The sequence below is a fragment of the Martes martes genome (genome assembly GCF_963455335.1).
Source record: "Martes martes genome assembly, chromosome: 9".
In the NCBI taxonomy this organism is placed as follows: Eukaryota; Metazoa; Chordata; class Mammalia; order Carnivora; family Mustelidae; genus Martes; species Martes martes.
Window position 1 is genome coordinate 1198385 of NC_137896.1, and position 15938 is coordinate 1214322.

A 15938-nucleotide genomic window follows, 5' to 3' on the forward strand; every position below is an offset into this window, starting at 1 on the left:
TCTCTGGAAGGCAAGTCCACCAACTAAGTAAATGGCTCTTGGGATGGGGACCTGGGTGTGCTGAGGAAGAAGGGACGGTGCCAGAGCACATGGGAGCCCTGGGTGACACTGGGGTCTTACCACGGGTGACACCAGGGTCTTACCACGGGTGGCAGCATCTGGTCGCCGCTCTCAGGAGCCTCCCCAGGGGAAGACACCAGCTGGCGGCCACTGGGGCCCGTCCCTTTGCCGGCCAGCAGCTGAAGCCGCCCGGGACGACCCCGGTAGAAGCGTGCTCTGGCCCAGCTGCTTAAGCTCACTGTTTGGTTTTCAAGCCCTGACCTTTGCGGTAAGCCGGCCTTCTTTTCAAAGATTTCTTCTTGAGCCAGCCTAGGAGCTTAAAAAATCATAAAAGTCAACTTAGTGCAAATATTGGATGAGGCATTTGCTTAACACCATGGAGGAAATGTCACTTGGAAGGCCTTGGTCTACAAAGGGGGCAGCAGGCCCTTGTCGGGGCTCCCTGGTGGCCCGCTTGCAACCCCTGTCCCGTGTCCAGGGAGCCTGGACGGCACAGAGGCCAGAATCTTCCCACTCATTCGGCGCGAACGTGTCCTGTAACAGCTGAGACCCTTCTAAGAAAGTGTCGGCACGGTGTGGGGAGGACGGATCCTGGGTCTGGCTGTGTCTGTGGGTGACAGCCCGTGCCCTTGGCTGGTGTCTGTCCCCGAGACTGACAGGCGAAGCTTGGCACTTGGCTGGCTTCAGGGCAGGGGAGCCCTGTACGGTGAGCTGCTCCCGGCTGCTCGGAGAGCCTCGGGGCCTGTCGCCCCTGACCCCAGGCTCCAGGCGCCGCGTGTCAGGGCGAGCTGGCCGGTCCCATGTGCTCAGATGTCTGAGCTTCGCGTACAGAGCCCGCCGGGCCGGTCCCCGCGCCGCCTGCGCCTGCGGCTGTGGGAGGAGTCGGGGGGACTCACTCATCTCGGGAGTCGAGATCCAGGTTGGGGAGACGTCCACTTTTCTGGGTGCAGGATTTTAGTCCCTGGAGTTATCAGTGCCCTCGGCTGCCCTCCGCCCTGGAGGTCCCTCTCTGTCCTCTGGGCGCCCTCCGCTGGAGGGCAACTCTGGCAATCAAGAGACATCTTCCTAAGGTTAAGACAAAGTAATCAGTTAACAGTCGTACCACTATCGGGACATCATGATGATGTTTCCTGCAAGGCTGGGGGCAGGGGAGTGAGCGCTTCTGTGGGAAGGTGCTGTGAGGAAAGTAATTCGAGGAAATGTAATTGCACATTTGCACAGTTTTAGCTGTGGATTTTCCCATCCGCGACATGGAAATCGCACACGTGCCCGAATGTACAGCATTTCAAGGAAAATTTTTAAAATAGAGCAACACGTGTGCAAATGCAAGTGAGGTGTGAGTGTGAGCCGGCCAGAGGGGCGGGCGGAGCCTCGCTCAAGCGGGGCCCCCCCGCGGGCTCATGGCCTGTTTGGGCTGTCGCAGACCCTAGAGGTCCCGCTCCCGGCCCGTTGAGTTCCGCTGTGTCATCCTTGTCTCTCCCGGCCTCCTGGTGAACCGCACACCCTTCACGTGGTCCATGCGCGTGTGTGCGCGTGGGAACGAGAACACGTATGTTGGGCACCTGGGCACATGGGCTCAGAGATCTTCATTGGCCAGCGCATCGCCGGCCTCAGCACCCCCCCGGCTGGGTGTGTGCGTTTCAGAGAAAGCCGTGCGTGTGGCGGGGAGGAAGGAAGCCCCCGAGCGGGGAGCGTGCCTCCAGCACCCCCCCCCACCCCCGGGAGCTGCAGCACAGAACCTCACTGGGCAGCGACCTTCTCGCAGAATGTGTGTTGGAACCGCTGTGGACGCCTTCACCAACCCAACGGGCTGGGCCCCGGCCCTGGGGCCCCTCATTCTTGGATCTCTTGGACCAACGCTGACAGAGTTAGTGTCCATCGGCCAGAGGCGCTCTCCCTAGGGCTTCCCTGCATCCGCTGTCCCTTTGTCCGTCTGTCCAGCGGTAACCGAGTGTGGTCAGCACCGGGCACAGGAGGCTGCCTTCCCAGGGCTCACAACACACCATGTGGGGAGCGTTCCTTGTCGAAGGGTTTGCAGGTGGGGGGTCTGGGGTGGAGGGGAGGGGGCTGAGGGGCCTGGCTCACGGCCAGAGGTGAGGGTGGTGGGGGAAGGCCCTGGGGGCTCAGCGCCCGGCCCTGGAGGCGGACACGAGGGGGGGCTTTGTTTCCTCTGGATGTGCAGGGAACGCTGTGCTCTGGCTGCAGGTCAGGGGCTGGTCCCTCTGGGACCCTCACCGGCTATGCCTCCATCATCACCGCGCCCAGAAGCCAGGCCCTCCTCCTCTCCAGTCCTGGAGGCTTGTCAAGCAGAAGCACTGACGGCAGCTCCTGGCCCTTCCGGCAGCCGAGGGCGGGACAGCCAGGTGGAGCGGGGCCAGCGTGAGCCCCGTCTGGGACATTGAGGCTTCCGCGAGGCGCCGCACCAGGAAGCTGAGGTTTGGGAGGGAAGGGGCCCGGTCGGACCATCTCCTCAGGAGAGAGAAAATCCAACTTCCAGGACATGTTCAAGGTCGCTCGGTCCCCGGAAGCGTCCTGGGACGACTGGCTTCGGTGTCGGGCAGGCGTGCACACGAGGGTGCTTGTCGGAATCGCCTCAGAGGCGGCACGGCGACTCCCCCGGACCAGGCTTGGAACGGACGGAGGGGCCCTCTGGACGGAGGCTACTGCTGCCTCCCCGCTCACCCCCTCCTGGTCATGCTGGGAGGAGGTTCCTAATTTGCTCTTGGGCAGAAGACGCGCGCGCACACACACACACACACACACACAGCACGTCTAACACAGAAGGACAATCCCATCTGCTCAGTGTGCAAAGAAAAGCGGTGTGTTTGCAGCTCTCGCCCTAGGAGACGGACAGTTTCTGAGCCTGTTATAAATTTACCAATTTGTGGTTGAATTTCCCAGGCACCCTCCGAACATAACAGGCAATTTAAAGCCGAGAGGGTCCCGTTCGGCTAACATGACGCTTCTATTTATTATCTGGAGGAAGGGGGACTGGGGGTTCTTGGACTCGATCGCGTGCCGGCTGTTTGACAGCCGTGTGCGGGGACCCCTTCCCATGCCCCCCCCCGCCCCCAGCACCTCCCTGGGCAAGGCGGGAAGGGGCAGGTGGGCATCGGTGCCCCTTCCCCTGCCTTCCTGACTTCTCTCCTCCCTGGCGGGGAGGACGGAGTTTGCATAAACATGATGCTCACGGTTCCAGCTCTTTCTCTGCAGATCTGAAGCTCCCTTTGTCTGTAATCAGGAGTTCTAGTTGCCTAGAAATATTTAAATAGAAGAAATGTCTCTCATCTTGTAGTGACTTCATGCGAGTTCCAAAAATAAAACTCGAACCGGAGGCTCTTTTGTCATTCTTGCCTCAGAGCTCCGGTGGCTGCTCGAGGGCACACCCAGCCAGGTGCGGGGCGCTGAGGGCGAGCGGCCGCAGGGGCTCGGGACGGAGGACGGGTCTCGCAGAGGTGCGGCCGCGGGCCGGGCAGCCTGTGGTCCCACGGCACGTCCGGGACCCTGGAGAGCCGCGGCTGTGGGGCCCGGCCGAGGGGGCGTCACGGGCATCCCCGTGTCCCTCTTCCCTCCGCCCTCTCTCTCCCCTGTGGACACAGTGAGTCCTGCCCTGCAGGCGGCCATAGGCGAGGGCTCCGGCCAGCAGGTGTGAGGAGAAAGGCGTCCCCGCCAGTTAAGTCCTCCTCTGGCTTCCGCCACCCGACGTGGGTTCAGGGTGCTGGGACCCCCTGTTGGAAGCTTTGGAGGAGATGCCCAGCAGCAAAGGAGAAGGTGCTAGAATCCCCCTCCCCAGGACCCCCCCCACCCCTAGAGGTCTTTGCCACATCCCCAAAGTGCCCCAAGACAGCCCTCTATGACCTCAGATGATGCATTCATCATCTGTCCACCTGCTACAGGCTGAGGGTGTTTGAGGATCTGGGAGGGGGTACCGAGGGGACCAGGGCCCTCTCGGGGGAATTGAGTGGTGGGTCTAGGGACGGGCCCGGGAGTCGAGCCAGCAGGGTGGACCCAGCCCAGGCCGCATGGGTTCAGTCTCTGGGACAGGAGCCCCGAGGTATGGGAGGCCTGGATGAGAGCCGGGTGACCCCTGCTGGCTCTCCCCTCCTTACTTAGATGCCAGGCGCTGTCCCCAGGCAGTGTGTAAGGGGCCTGTTGTCGGCGACACATTTGTGCATGGTGGCCTTGCCCACTGGACCTCACGTTCCCGAAGTAAAGGCCTCTGGGCCTCCCCCTCCCCGAGCGGCCCAGCAATTACCACCTGCAGTTACAGCTGCCATGGCCAGAAGTCCACCGGCCTGGCCGGGGCATCAGCCTGGGGGCCCTTGACCGGGGCTCTGGGCAGTCTCCTGGCTCGCAGGGTCCCTGTGGCCGCAGGGCTGAGGCGTGAGTCCTGGCTGGCAGCCAGGCGGGTTCCCCCAACTCCTGGAGGCCTTCCTGGTCCTCTGACAGAGGCCTCACGCCTGCCTTCCGACTTCTGCTGCTGACACTTCCCGACGGCAGTCAGAGGGCGTTTCCCCACCCAGTCTGGGACCAATGCCCTCCCTTTGTCCTGTCCACGCGGCCCGCTTTATGTCCTCACAGGTTGCAGGGGCTGGATGCGGGGTTTCTGGTCGAGGCCTTCAGAATGTCGTCCCTGCGGGCCGCGTGCCCCAAGCTCCAGCGCCCGGGGCCTTTCCCACGCGGGGCCGATCGGCCCACAGCCCGCTGGGGCCTGCCCGTCCACGTCGGAGCCGCAGCGTGGACGCCGAGCTCCCGTGGGGTCGGGCAGTGGCCCGTTGCCGGTGCCGCTCGTGTGCCACCTGTGGGGACCGGAGCTGGAACCCAGCGGTCCTGGGGAAGCTGCCTGTGGCCTCTCTGCGGCGTGAAGGGGGCCCCGCTCCGGGGGTGGGGGGGAGAGGCTGGTGGGGAATTCTCTGTTCTGTCGGCTTGAATCCAAACCTCTGAGGAGATAGAGCCCAGCGAAGACAGCTGTCCGGTCCTCAGATCGGGGACGGGGAGACGGGCCGCGCCGGCCAGCGCCCAGCCCGTGGGGCTCACGGGGCCTTCCGTGTCAGCCGTGGAGCCCCAGCCCTTCCTCCCTGGGGCCGGGACCATCTAGGGGCTGCCGGAACCCGTGACCACAGCGTGGTCAGCGAGCACAGGTGCGCGTGCGTGAAGCCACCCTTTGTCCTGGGGCAGTGGGGACACAGGGTCCCTCTTGTCCCTGCTCGAGGGCGCCCCTGCTGGCGTAGCCGGTGGGGAACTTCTCCAGGCTCAGAGCTGGGAGGCCCCTCCTGGGGCCAGGCTGAGTGTCCATCCCCGGCTGGCGGGCGTCTGCGAGACGTGCTTGGAGGCCGACTGCGTGTTTTCCCCTCGAAAGCTGGGTTCGCCGGTTAGCGCACCAGCACGGTTCTGCAATCTGGTTTTTAAAAATATCATCACTGGGGGAGAAAAGGAGCATAAGCACGCGTGAGGACATGTGTTCTCGCGTAAATGAGCAGTCACAGCCGGCTCCGACGCTGCGTGCCTCTCGGGCGAGCGCACACACACACGCAGGCGCCCGGCTCGCGCGCACACACGCACACACGCAGGCGCCCGGCTCTCCTCTGTGCCTGCTTTGTTCTAGGCGCCGCTCTGGCACCCTGGCCCGCACGGCTTCCTGCCCGCACACCCAGCCCCGGGCTGGCCGGACACGGACCCCCGGCGGAGTGGGACGGCTTCGGGACACGATGGCATATTCGTCTTCCTTTTAAAAGGGCTGAGGCTGCTAGACGGCACCGAGCACTCTGCTGTCCACAGCCGGAGCGGCCCCAGCTCTCATAGCCTGGCTTTGGTCATCTCTTTTGCCGTGTGTGCTTGTCAGGCTGGTTCTCTGGATGGGACGTCTGTGCCCCTTCGTCTGTCCTCACAAGGGACGGAGGGCACTGCTCTGCCGTGGACGGCGGGCGCCCACCCCGGAGGGGACATCTGTTGGTGTTGCTTGTCCGGAGTCCTGTGTTCTCTGCCCAGCCCTGCCCCAGCCCCGCCCCAGCCCCGCCCCAGCCCCGCCGCTATTGCTGTCACCGGTGTCTGGGGACCTCGGGCCCACCGGTGTGGCCTGCCCCCTGAAATCAGAGGCCCCCTGCCCACGGCCCAGGGGCCCAGGGCGAACTCTCAGAAGCCCTCCCACTTGCCGGGCAGAGCAGACACCCCTGCTCGCTGCTCGCTGAGCTGGTTCCGAGGCCTGTGACTCTGCTTGGAGCACTGACTCCCGGGACCCCGTGAGCCTGCCCCACCCGCCTGCTTTTCCTCAAGCGGGTTTGACTCAGTTTCCCCCACTGGCCGCACGTGTCTCGCCCACGGGCGCCTCAGATGTCCCTCGCAGGTTTTCGCACACCTGGGTTCCGGAGTCCTTGATGCGCAAAGTGAGCGAGAGGCCCGAGAGCCCCCCCGCCAGTTGCTGCTTTCACACGCCCAGTGGGAACACGCCAGCGGCGTCACGCCTGGCGGACTCTCGTCTTCTCCAGAAATTTCAAGGCTCGGAGATGGAGACGTCAGCTCCTGAGACGCTCCGATCCGCTGGGAACGGAGAGGAGATAATTAGCTTCTCCCCATGACAGCTAACGATCAGCTTCCGAACGGCACGCCGCGGGCTCGGACTGACAGGCCGCCAAGGCCAAGTTACTGCAGAAAAACACCTTTGTGGGGACACAGAATTCTAGGCCCTTTCTGCTCCTTTCTGAGCACACCAGAACCTCGGCCCTGCACGTCCCTCTCCGAGCAGCCCTGAGCAGCCCAGGTTGCGGTCCTCCCTGGCTCCGTCCTCCCCGGCTCTGTCCTCCCAGGCCAGACTCGTCCTCCAGGGCTGGGCAGCACCGGGCCGTCTGCTCTTCCGAGGATGTCCCTTGAGGAAGCACAGGGGCGTCCCCTGAGGCCAGCAGACCACGTGTTCCTAGCGTGCCTGGGCACTGACAAAGGGCTTCTGACCTTGTCAAAGAATTCGGGGCGAGAGGCCGAGCTGCCGAGGGGCTGAAGCGGGAGGGTGTGTGTGCTGGAAAACGCGGAGGCAGGAGGGGCCCGCGGGGTCTCGGCACCGTTCTCCCTCTGCTTCTACACAAGGTTAACAGAACAGCGTCCGTCCGGCGGAAGATAACAGCAGTTACTGAATGGCCGTCCCCTGCCTGGGCGGGGCTGGCTGCTGTCGCCAGGCTGGAAACCCGTGGGGTGCATCCTCTCCGCCGTCCAGACATAAACCCCAGAGCGAGCCCAGAGCCCACCGGGGCAGCCCCTGTGACGCGGTGACGTCGTTTCCCACCGGTCTCCGTCTGGGGCACGAGCGGCGTCCGGGGGCGCGTGGAGGGCTGTGCCTCCCTTGCTCCCTTCCCGTTGGGGCTCTCCCTGCTCCTGCAGAGCCCTCCCCAGGCGGAGGAGGGGGCAGAGGGGTAGATGGCCTGGGGTCCCCTCCGCCCTTCCCAGCAGGTGGCCTGGAGGCGGGAACAGGGGAGACCCTCTCCTGAGCTCTGTGTCCTCCGTGGTGAAGCAGAACAGGATGTCGACCTGACTCACGGGGCCGCGGCAGGAGTCGGTGGGGTCCTGGGGCACCCGGGGAGCTGCACGGCTGGCGCGTACCCCAAAGGGAGTCACGGGCAGGGTGTAGGGGGGAGGAGGCCAGGAAGCAGCACTGGGGGCAGGCAGGTGAGGCCGGGGCACCTGCCCTCCCCCGTCACACCCCCGTGCGGCAGCTGAATCGCCCGCAGCAGCTCCCCCTCTGCGGCTGCTGGGAGCCCTCCGAAGTGGGACTTGAGGCGTGACGAGGGAGGGCAGGTGCCCGGGGCCGTGTCCCCAGGGGGAGTCTGCTCTGCAGCCCCCACGGAGGCGTTCCGCAGCTCCACCGTCTTCCTTGGCCTCACCGGCCCAGCCAGAGCCAGGCGGACGCACACAGGGCTTGGGGCACTGACGGTGCAGGTTACCTCTGCTTGGAGCACGACAGGGGTCCCTGAGCGGGAGGGAGGTCAGCTCCCTTCTTCAGCCTCTGAGACTTCCCAAGGGTTTCCAGGACTTTCTCTGGAAAGGACTCAGCCCCAGAGGAGGGGAAGGTGTGGGATGCAGCTGCTCCTCCGGAGTGGCTGCTGAGCTGGCCTGGCCCCGCTGGGGTGGGGGCCCGGGACCGCCGGGACCACGTCCCATGCTCCGAGCCTCTACTGTCTATCTGGTGTCCTTGGTGCCCAGGATGGCGTCTGCCTGTTCGGGCTTCTCCGCAAACCCTCCTGCCATGAAATGAAGGGTGCACAGGAAAGGAAGACCCTGGTGTGTGAGTCCCCTGTCCCGCCGACATCCCGTCCGGAGGCACAGTCCCAGGGTGATCACGGTTCAGGGAGGAAGGGGCTGAAGGCACGGAGGGCCGGGGTTTGGGGTTTGACTGGCTCTTTGACAAGAGGCTCGTCCTGCTCTGGGAGCCGTGGGGGCCTCCAGCGCCTGGACGGGACCTTGAGGACTGTCTGCAAGAGGGAAGGTCAGGGAAGTCCTCGTGGGAAATGGATTTCATGTGCCGTGATGAATCTGATTTTCCAAACTCCTGTACCGATGTGTTTCCCTGCTGAGCTCTGCCCTCATTTGGTTTATTTGAAGGAGTGGGTTTCTCAGGAAATGAGAACCCTCTTTCTCCGCTAGCCGGGCGCCCCGAAGACCCCGGCAGTTTCCTCTCCCCTCCGCTGGGCACTTTTGCTTGGAGCACGGGGCTTTCCTGGCTGGTGCCGTCAGCTTTAGCCCTTCCATCTGGCAGCTGGGCCTCTGACATGTCCTCCTTGGAGGCCCAGGCCCCCAGGAGTGCTCTGCGCCCCCCCCCAGGTGCCTGCTCCTGGGGTACGGAGTCTGGCTAGAGAGGTGGCCACCAACCCGGGTCCCAGAGGGTGTGGCCCCCGGGTGGGGGGCCGGCTCCCTTTCTTCGGGATCTGTCCGTGATTCTGATGCTGCTGCCTCGCCTGCCCCAGCCCGGCTCACGGTGCGGATGGTGTCTGCCTGCCGGCTCCCGCTCCCTAGATGCACCCCCCCGACCAGGGTCGTGGCCCTCGGCCATCGGTGTGCTCCCCCTTTGCCTGCTACCTCCTTCCCAGGTCTCAGCTCAAACTCTTGTTCTCCACAGGCCCCCGGACTCACGGGGCACCTCCTTCGCAGCCCCCCACTCGGTAGGTGTCCACACGTACCCTGTGTGGGTGGATGACTCCTAGGGCCTGGGGGCCCCCTGGGCCAGCCATGGCTCTGTCCTCAGCAGCGGCCGTGGCCTCGGCACTGAGAAGACGCTTGGCAGGCGCCTGCTCGCTGGCGAAGGGCCCGGCACGCTCTCTTCATGTGGCCGGCAGCCCTCGGTCGTCTGCGTGGGCCTTCGCAGCCTCGTGAGGTGGCAGAGGCCGCCGGAATTAGGAAGTAATATGAAGACATTTGTCTGCAGAGGTCCCTACCTGTTGTGGGGACCTTCCTTGGGGCTACAAGCCTCCCTCCTGCCTGCCCTGTGTGGCCCTGTGTCTCTGGCCACCGGCTCCCCTCCCGCATATCACCCAAAGCCGCCCTTGGAGAAAAAGCTGAAACTGACTCAGACCAGCAGGTAAATGACTGCTACAGCTTAATGCGGCTCTTTCCCTTTCTATCTTGTAACAAGGTAGTTTTTTAGAAAAGTAAGCAAAACCTTGGGAGTGACATCTGGGAGGCAGGGAAGGTGTGCGGGGCTGGAGCCCCTCCGGGCAGGGGCCTGGCCGGGAGACTCTGCTCCTCTACCTCCCTCCCCACCCCCAGCCCAGAGACTGCCTCATGGGGAGCTGTGGGACAGGATGTGCAGTCACAGCCAGGACCTCAGAGGGAGGAGAAACCCGGCCTCAGCCGTCAGCCGTTGTCCTTGGTAAAGGGGGGGTGGGGGTGGGTGCTTGGGGGTCACAGTGAAGTCAGGAGTCACCTGTGGGCCTGAGCTGGGACGCTTTCCCGGAAGCAGTGGCTCTGCAGCCTCCCCCCGCCCCCCAGCACAGAGACTGGTCTGGCAGATGCACCGGGCTGAGATAACTGGGCATATGGCCCTGAAAGACAGTACCCGCGACACAGCTCTGTCTTTGTTCAGGGCTCGCCGCCATGTGTGCTGCCGTCAGAAATCAGAGGTGGCCCAGAAGGGGACAGCCCAGAGGCCCACGTACCAGCCCTACAACTACAGCCTGGGGGAGAGGGAGGAGGAGAGGAAGGGAGGGAAGGGGAGGGGGAAGAGGGAAGAGGAGGAGGAAGGGGAGGAGGCGGAGGGGTGGAGGGGCTGGGACTGGGGAGAGGGTGGGAGGGAGCGGGGGATGAGAGGTGGGAGAGGAGGAGACCGGAAAGGGGGAGGGGCAAGCGGGAGTGGAGGAGGAGGGAAAGGAAGGAGGTGGAGAGGGGAGGGTGTGGGGGCAGGAGGCAAGAAGGAGTAAAGGGGTAGGGGGATGGGGAGGGACTGGGAGGAGGGGAGGGGGGTGGGGGGATGGGGAGGAGGAAGGAGGAGGGGGAGGAGGAGGAGGGGTGAAGGGTATGGAGCAGAGGAGGGGGAGAACTGGAAGGGTAGGGATGGGGGAGGAGGGTGGAGGGAGGGGGAGGAGGAGAGGACAGAGGAAGGGAGCAGGGAAGGGGAAGCAGGTGGGGAGGAGGAGAAGGAGGGAGGTGTGGCAGGAGGGGAGGGTGGGGGCTGGAGGGAGGAGGGATGGAAGGGGGGAGGAGGGGGAGGGGGGGTGGGGAGGAGGAGAGGAAGGTGGGGAGGAGGAGGTAGGGGGAGGAGGAGGGGAGGGGGAGGAGGGAAGCCTGTCCTGGAAGGCCCCTCCCCAGGAGGACGTCCCCCTTCCGCACACAGTGCCCGGCTGCTTCCCGGGCTGGAGCGGGGCTCATCAGGACCCTTCGCCCTCAGTCTGGCCCCCCTCCGTGTGCGCAGCCTGGGTGCAGGGGAGGGGCGTGGGGGGGGCACAGTGCGTTTTGTCCTGAGGGGAAGGCAGGCCGCCAGCTCCCGGTGCAAGTCCGCCGGGTGGGATGGGCAAGTCCATGGGGAGGGAAATCCCGTTCACCCCTGAAGGAGCCGCAGCCCCGCCGAAAGCCCCGCGGCTTCTGCCTCCCCCGAGCCCACCCGCTCACAGCTGCCCGCGGACCCCAGCAGCACACGGACACGCGGCGCGCACTGTGTGTGTTGCACGCCTGAGACACCGTCTTCTTACGCGGAACAAAGCCGCCCGGGAGAAAACGCCACGAAGGAAGGGAAACGGAGACAAAGCACACGCACCGTCCCGTCCTGTCCGAGCCTGGCGTGAGGGGCCGGGCACTTCACGCCTGTGCGCCTCGAGGGTCGGGGTATTCCTGAGGCGCACACCGGGCCTTGCGGCCTCCTGACTTCCTTCTCTGCCTCCTCGCAACCCACCAAGAAGATGCCGCCAGCGTGAGGCCACCGCAGAGGGCAGGAAGGGACTGTCCCTATGGGCCATCTCTGGGGAGCAGGCTGGGGGCAGCCGTCGGGTCCCGCCTCGTCAGGCCCCTTCTGCCCCACCCGCCCCTGCGGCGACTCTGCCACCCGACCCACCCATGCTGCTAGGATAGGAGAGGGGTCCCCTCTGCCCCAACCTGGGAGCCCCGGCCAGACCACCCGCTAGCCTTGGAGGGGCTACTGGACCCCCAGGGGCTCAAGCCTCTGCTGCGCTGTCTCCCTGGGGAGGCGGGAAGTCAGCGCGCGGGGCGGTCCTCAGGGTTGTGTCTGCTGTGAAGTCGGCCGTTAGCTGAAGAACAAATCCGTGGTGGGCTGTGCAGAGGACAGGCTGGGGCCCACCGGGCTCCTGACTCGTGCCTTCCAGGGGCAGTGATGGCCTGACGGTCCCGGCCCTCCAGGGGCAATGATGGCCTGATGACTCCGGCCCTCCAGCAAAGCAGTGACTCCTGGGAGGGGTTCAGGAGGTCTGAGGGCAGCCCAGCGGCCTGGGCTCTCCCCAGAGACTCTGAACCTGGGGCGTGAGGGCCACGGGCTCTGCCTTTCAGTGTGGGTCCCCCACCCCGGTTCCCGTGCACATGTGGGGCTGCAAGCCGGCTCCACGGATGGGTGCTCTGGGGGCCGTGGGGCTCAAGGAAGAAATGGCACAGCCTGGCAGGCTTGTGCGACTTTTCACATCACCTGTCAACTTGGCGGTCCCCGGGAGCCTGGATGACACATTTTTCTGGGTGTTCCGGGGGACTCAGGAAGAAGTTGTCCCCTCATTGTGGGGCCTCATCCAATCTCCTGCAGGCGTAGGTAGAACGAAAGTGGAGGAGGGTGTCTGTTCTGCCCTTGGTTGGGGGCTCGGGCTGTGGCACTCCCTGGGAACTCCTTCACCGGCTTCCCGGGCCCACGCTTGTGGCCGGCAGATGCCGGGGCTCCCGGCCCCGGCGACAGGACGTCCGCACAGACGCACACGTTCCCCTTGCGTCTGTCTCTGGGGACCCCGGCTGATGCGGGCTGGCTCTCTGGTTGTCAGGGCCTCCGATTCCCACCCGCGGAGCAAGGGCGAGGGCTGCTTCAGGCCTCCCACGAGCGCACCCACGGCATTTAGCACCGACCCAGGGACCCTTGTTTTCGTAAACCCCGATAAGCCCTTACAGTGGCATCATGCCTGTTTCATGGGTGGGAGACCGAGGCCACGGAAAGGCTAAGTGACACCCCAGAAACACACGTCTCTGAATGCACTGGGTCTGCCCCAGGCCTGCCCCTGTGAAACCCAGGCCACGTGGCCAGCCCAGGCTCGCAGGTGCCCTGGGGCTCAGAGGGCACCGTCCCAGGCTGAAAGGCCCAATTGTAGTTACTACGGAGCTGATGTCGTAGCGCCTTTGCTTTCAGTCCTCATCGTCCTCATTGCCACCCCCGAAGCCTCCCGAGCCGGCTTCCGTCCGGTCGGGAGGGCGGTTCCTCCATGGCCCCTGTGGGCCCCGCACAACGAGCAGTAAACAATCCAGCCAGGAATTAAACACAGCAGAACGCGATTACTGCGGGAGCCAGCTGTGGGTGCCACGGATTCCGCCCGCGACCGGCGTCCACGGCCAGCACTCGCGCGTTTCTGATGTGCTGCTAATTAAAATAGACCCGAGTGTAAACGAGGGCCCAGAGTAATTGCTGTCCACGCCTCGCGTCCGTGCCCCAGGGGCCCCCCAGGGGCGGCACAGTGTGCGCGAAGCCCCGGGTCCCGTGCACCAGCACAGCCGGGCCACGGGGGCCACTGGCCTCTGACCCACCAGAGGGGAGCTCCCTAGGGTCCCGGAGCAACCAGGAATCGGCGGCAGAGCGTCCTCAGAGCTCCGCCCAGACGGACCCATTCTTCCTCGCCCTGGGGAGGCAGGTCCCCGTATGGGCCCTGTTTGCTGATGGGAACACTGAGGCAGGGCTCAGTATCACGTGCTCAAGGTCACACACCTGTAAGCGCCGGAACCAAGATCAGGTTTAGAACCACCCTCCACGGGGAGAGCACTTTAGAAGTGAGTGTGTGTATGTGCACACGTGTGCACGCTCATACGTGCACAGGGACCTGTGAGCGCACATATGCACGCACATAAACGTACAGGCCACTCAATGGGGTGATGCCCCAGATTTCAGCAGACGCCCCAGAGGCCCACCAACTCCTGTAGCTTCCCGCCAACCCCAGACTGGACGCCAGGAATCAGGGGAGGGCTGGGTAGGCTTGGTGCTTGGGACCCGGGAGCCCTGCCCGCTTCCCTCCCAGGCAGCTTCCCCCCTGCCCAAGACCCACTCTGGGGGCTGAGGGCAGCCTCCCCCCTGCCCCGGGGCTCTGGCCAACATGCCTGGTGATGGGGCATCCCCCAGAATGCTGTGAGGTGCTGGGTCTCCCCGGCCACTGACAGATGACTGTGGAAGCACGGGGGCTCTCCCGGGAGATGGGTGCCACCCCAGCCCCGGCAGCCAAGGAGTCTGCCCCCCCACCCCGTTCCCATCAGGCCTCTACCCTGCATGCCCTGACCTGCCGTCCTCACCCATCGTGTGTCCTCAGCTGGCGTCCCTGTCCATTCACAGAGTTACCTTGTAAGTTCTCGCTGTAGGGATTTCCGCCGTGACGTCTTCAACGGTCCCTCGTGGAAGGACGTTGGCCGGTTTCCACCTTCCCTGTGCTTCTTTCAGCCACTTCCTTCGGGGGCATTTCAGGGTATCTGGTATCTGTGCCCATCCCTCCGTGCCTCTGTCCTCCCTGCAGGGGGTGGGTGGGACCTTGTGGCCGGGGCCTGTGAGGATTCACCTCCTGATTTGCAGAAGGCCACCCTCTCGCTGGGTCCTCCCGTCGTGGGGAGAGAGGACCAGTGCCCCTTGTGGGGCTCACCTCTGATACCGTTCCACTGGGGCCGGGCCTTCTGCATCAGAATGTGGGGGACACAGCCATCCACAACACCCACCTCGGCCACTGTATCGCGACAGGGCCTCCGGGAACATCACAAGGCTTCTCAGACCCTCAGGCTCCCCTTCCGTAAAACAGGGACAATTCCAACCACCTGCAGATGGGGACACGTGATTGTGAGCCCTGTGCGCGTGCGCCCGGCCCGGAGAGCCAGGTGCCGTGTTCCCCCAGTGTCCCCCGTCCTCTGACTCTCACCCCAGCCCTCACTCCCCCCAGCCACACGCGAGCGGCTTCTCCCAGCTGCACTCCAGGCCTGGGTCCCGGGCTCCTCCCTCCTGCATGGGACCGTCCACCAGGAGCTTTGACGCTACACGGCTCTGCAGGGCCTCGTGGCCTCCAGCGGGGATGTGGCCGGCCTTCCCCGCCCTCTGCAGTGGGGCCAGGGGACGTGGCTCCCACAGTGGAGTGGAGCCTGTGGACTCAGCTGACCCTCTGACCCGACTCCGTCCTCCCACCCTCAGTTGGGCTGCGGGAACACAGGGTGGGAAGGGGCGGGCCTTGGGGTCTGGCCCTGGCAGCGCTGGGCCCTCGGGGGCTCCCACGTCTGATACGCGCTCCTTCCCGACTGAAGCTGCTATGCCTTGCTGGCGGTGGGTCCCCATCCTGGTGTTGACCTGGGACTCCGGCCCCTTTGGCCTCTCCTCGCCATCTTGCCTCCTGCCCGAACAATGCCGGGGTCTCCAGCACCATGTGGCCGGCCTCGCCTCCAGCCCTGGCTCCTGTTCGGTCCCGGGCACCCTGCTCCCTCCTCCCCCCGTGAAATGGGTACAGACACCACCTCCCAGGAAGCTTCTGCCCGCCCCCCAAACTTGCCCTTGCACTATGACTCCTGGACGCTCTGTGCCCCCGGACGCCCTTCCCTGGTCAGCCTGGCCCAGTGGCCACTTAGGTGAGTTTGGCAGACCCCATCCTGGGGACCTCATGGCTGGGGGGTGCAGCAGATGTGGACCGGCATGGATGCAGTGGTCGAGCCCGTCCCGGCGACGGGTCCCTCAGAATGCTACAGCATGGCCGTGGTCAGTCCTTCAGGAGGACGGCATCCTAAGTCCAACATCAAAGTGATCAAAACGTTGTGTTTCAGCCTGGGAATGGCTGGGAGGGGCCAGGGACCTCTGTTTCTCCTTTAAATAATATGACCAACATGGGGAGGTTCACCCACGTAGCGGACTAGCTTTCCACCTTGGACAGGACACAGACTCCCATGTGGTGGCGCCCCGTGGCCACGGCAGACACGGAAGGACCACGTCATGTGTGGTCCCCCATAGTGAACGCCAGAACAGACAGCTAGAGAGGAACGTGGATTCATGGTTGCCACGGAGAGCGGGGCGGGGGGCTGGGGGTGGCGGCTAAGGGGGGCGTTCTTGTTGCCATGATGAAAACGTTCTAGCCACCCGCAGGGTGGTCGTACGACTCTGTGAAGAGACGGAAACCCACTGAGTTTCCTTTTAAATGGGTCAGTTTTATGGGGTGTGATTCGTATTCCAATAAAGCTGTTTGTAGGAGCTGAAGGAA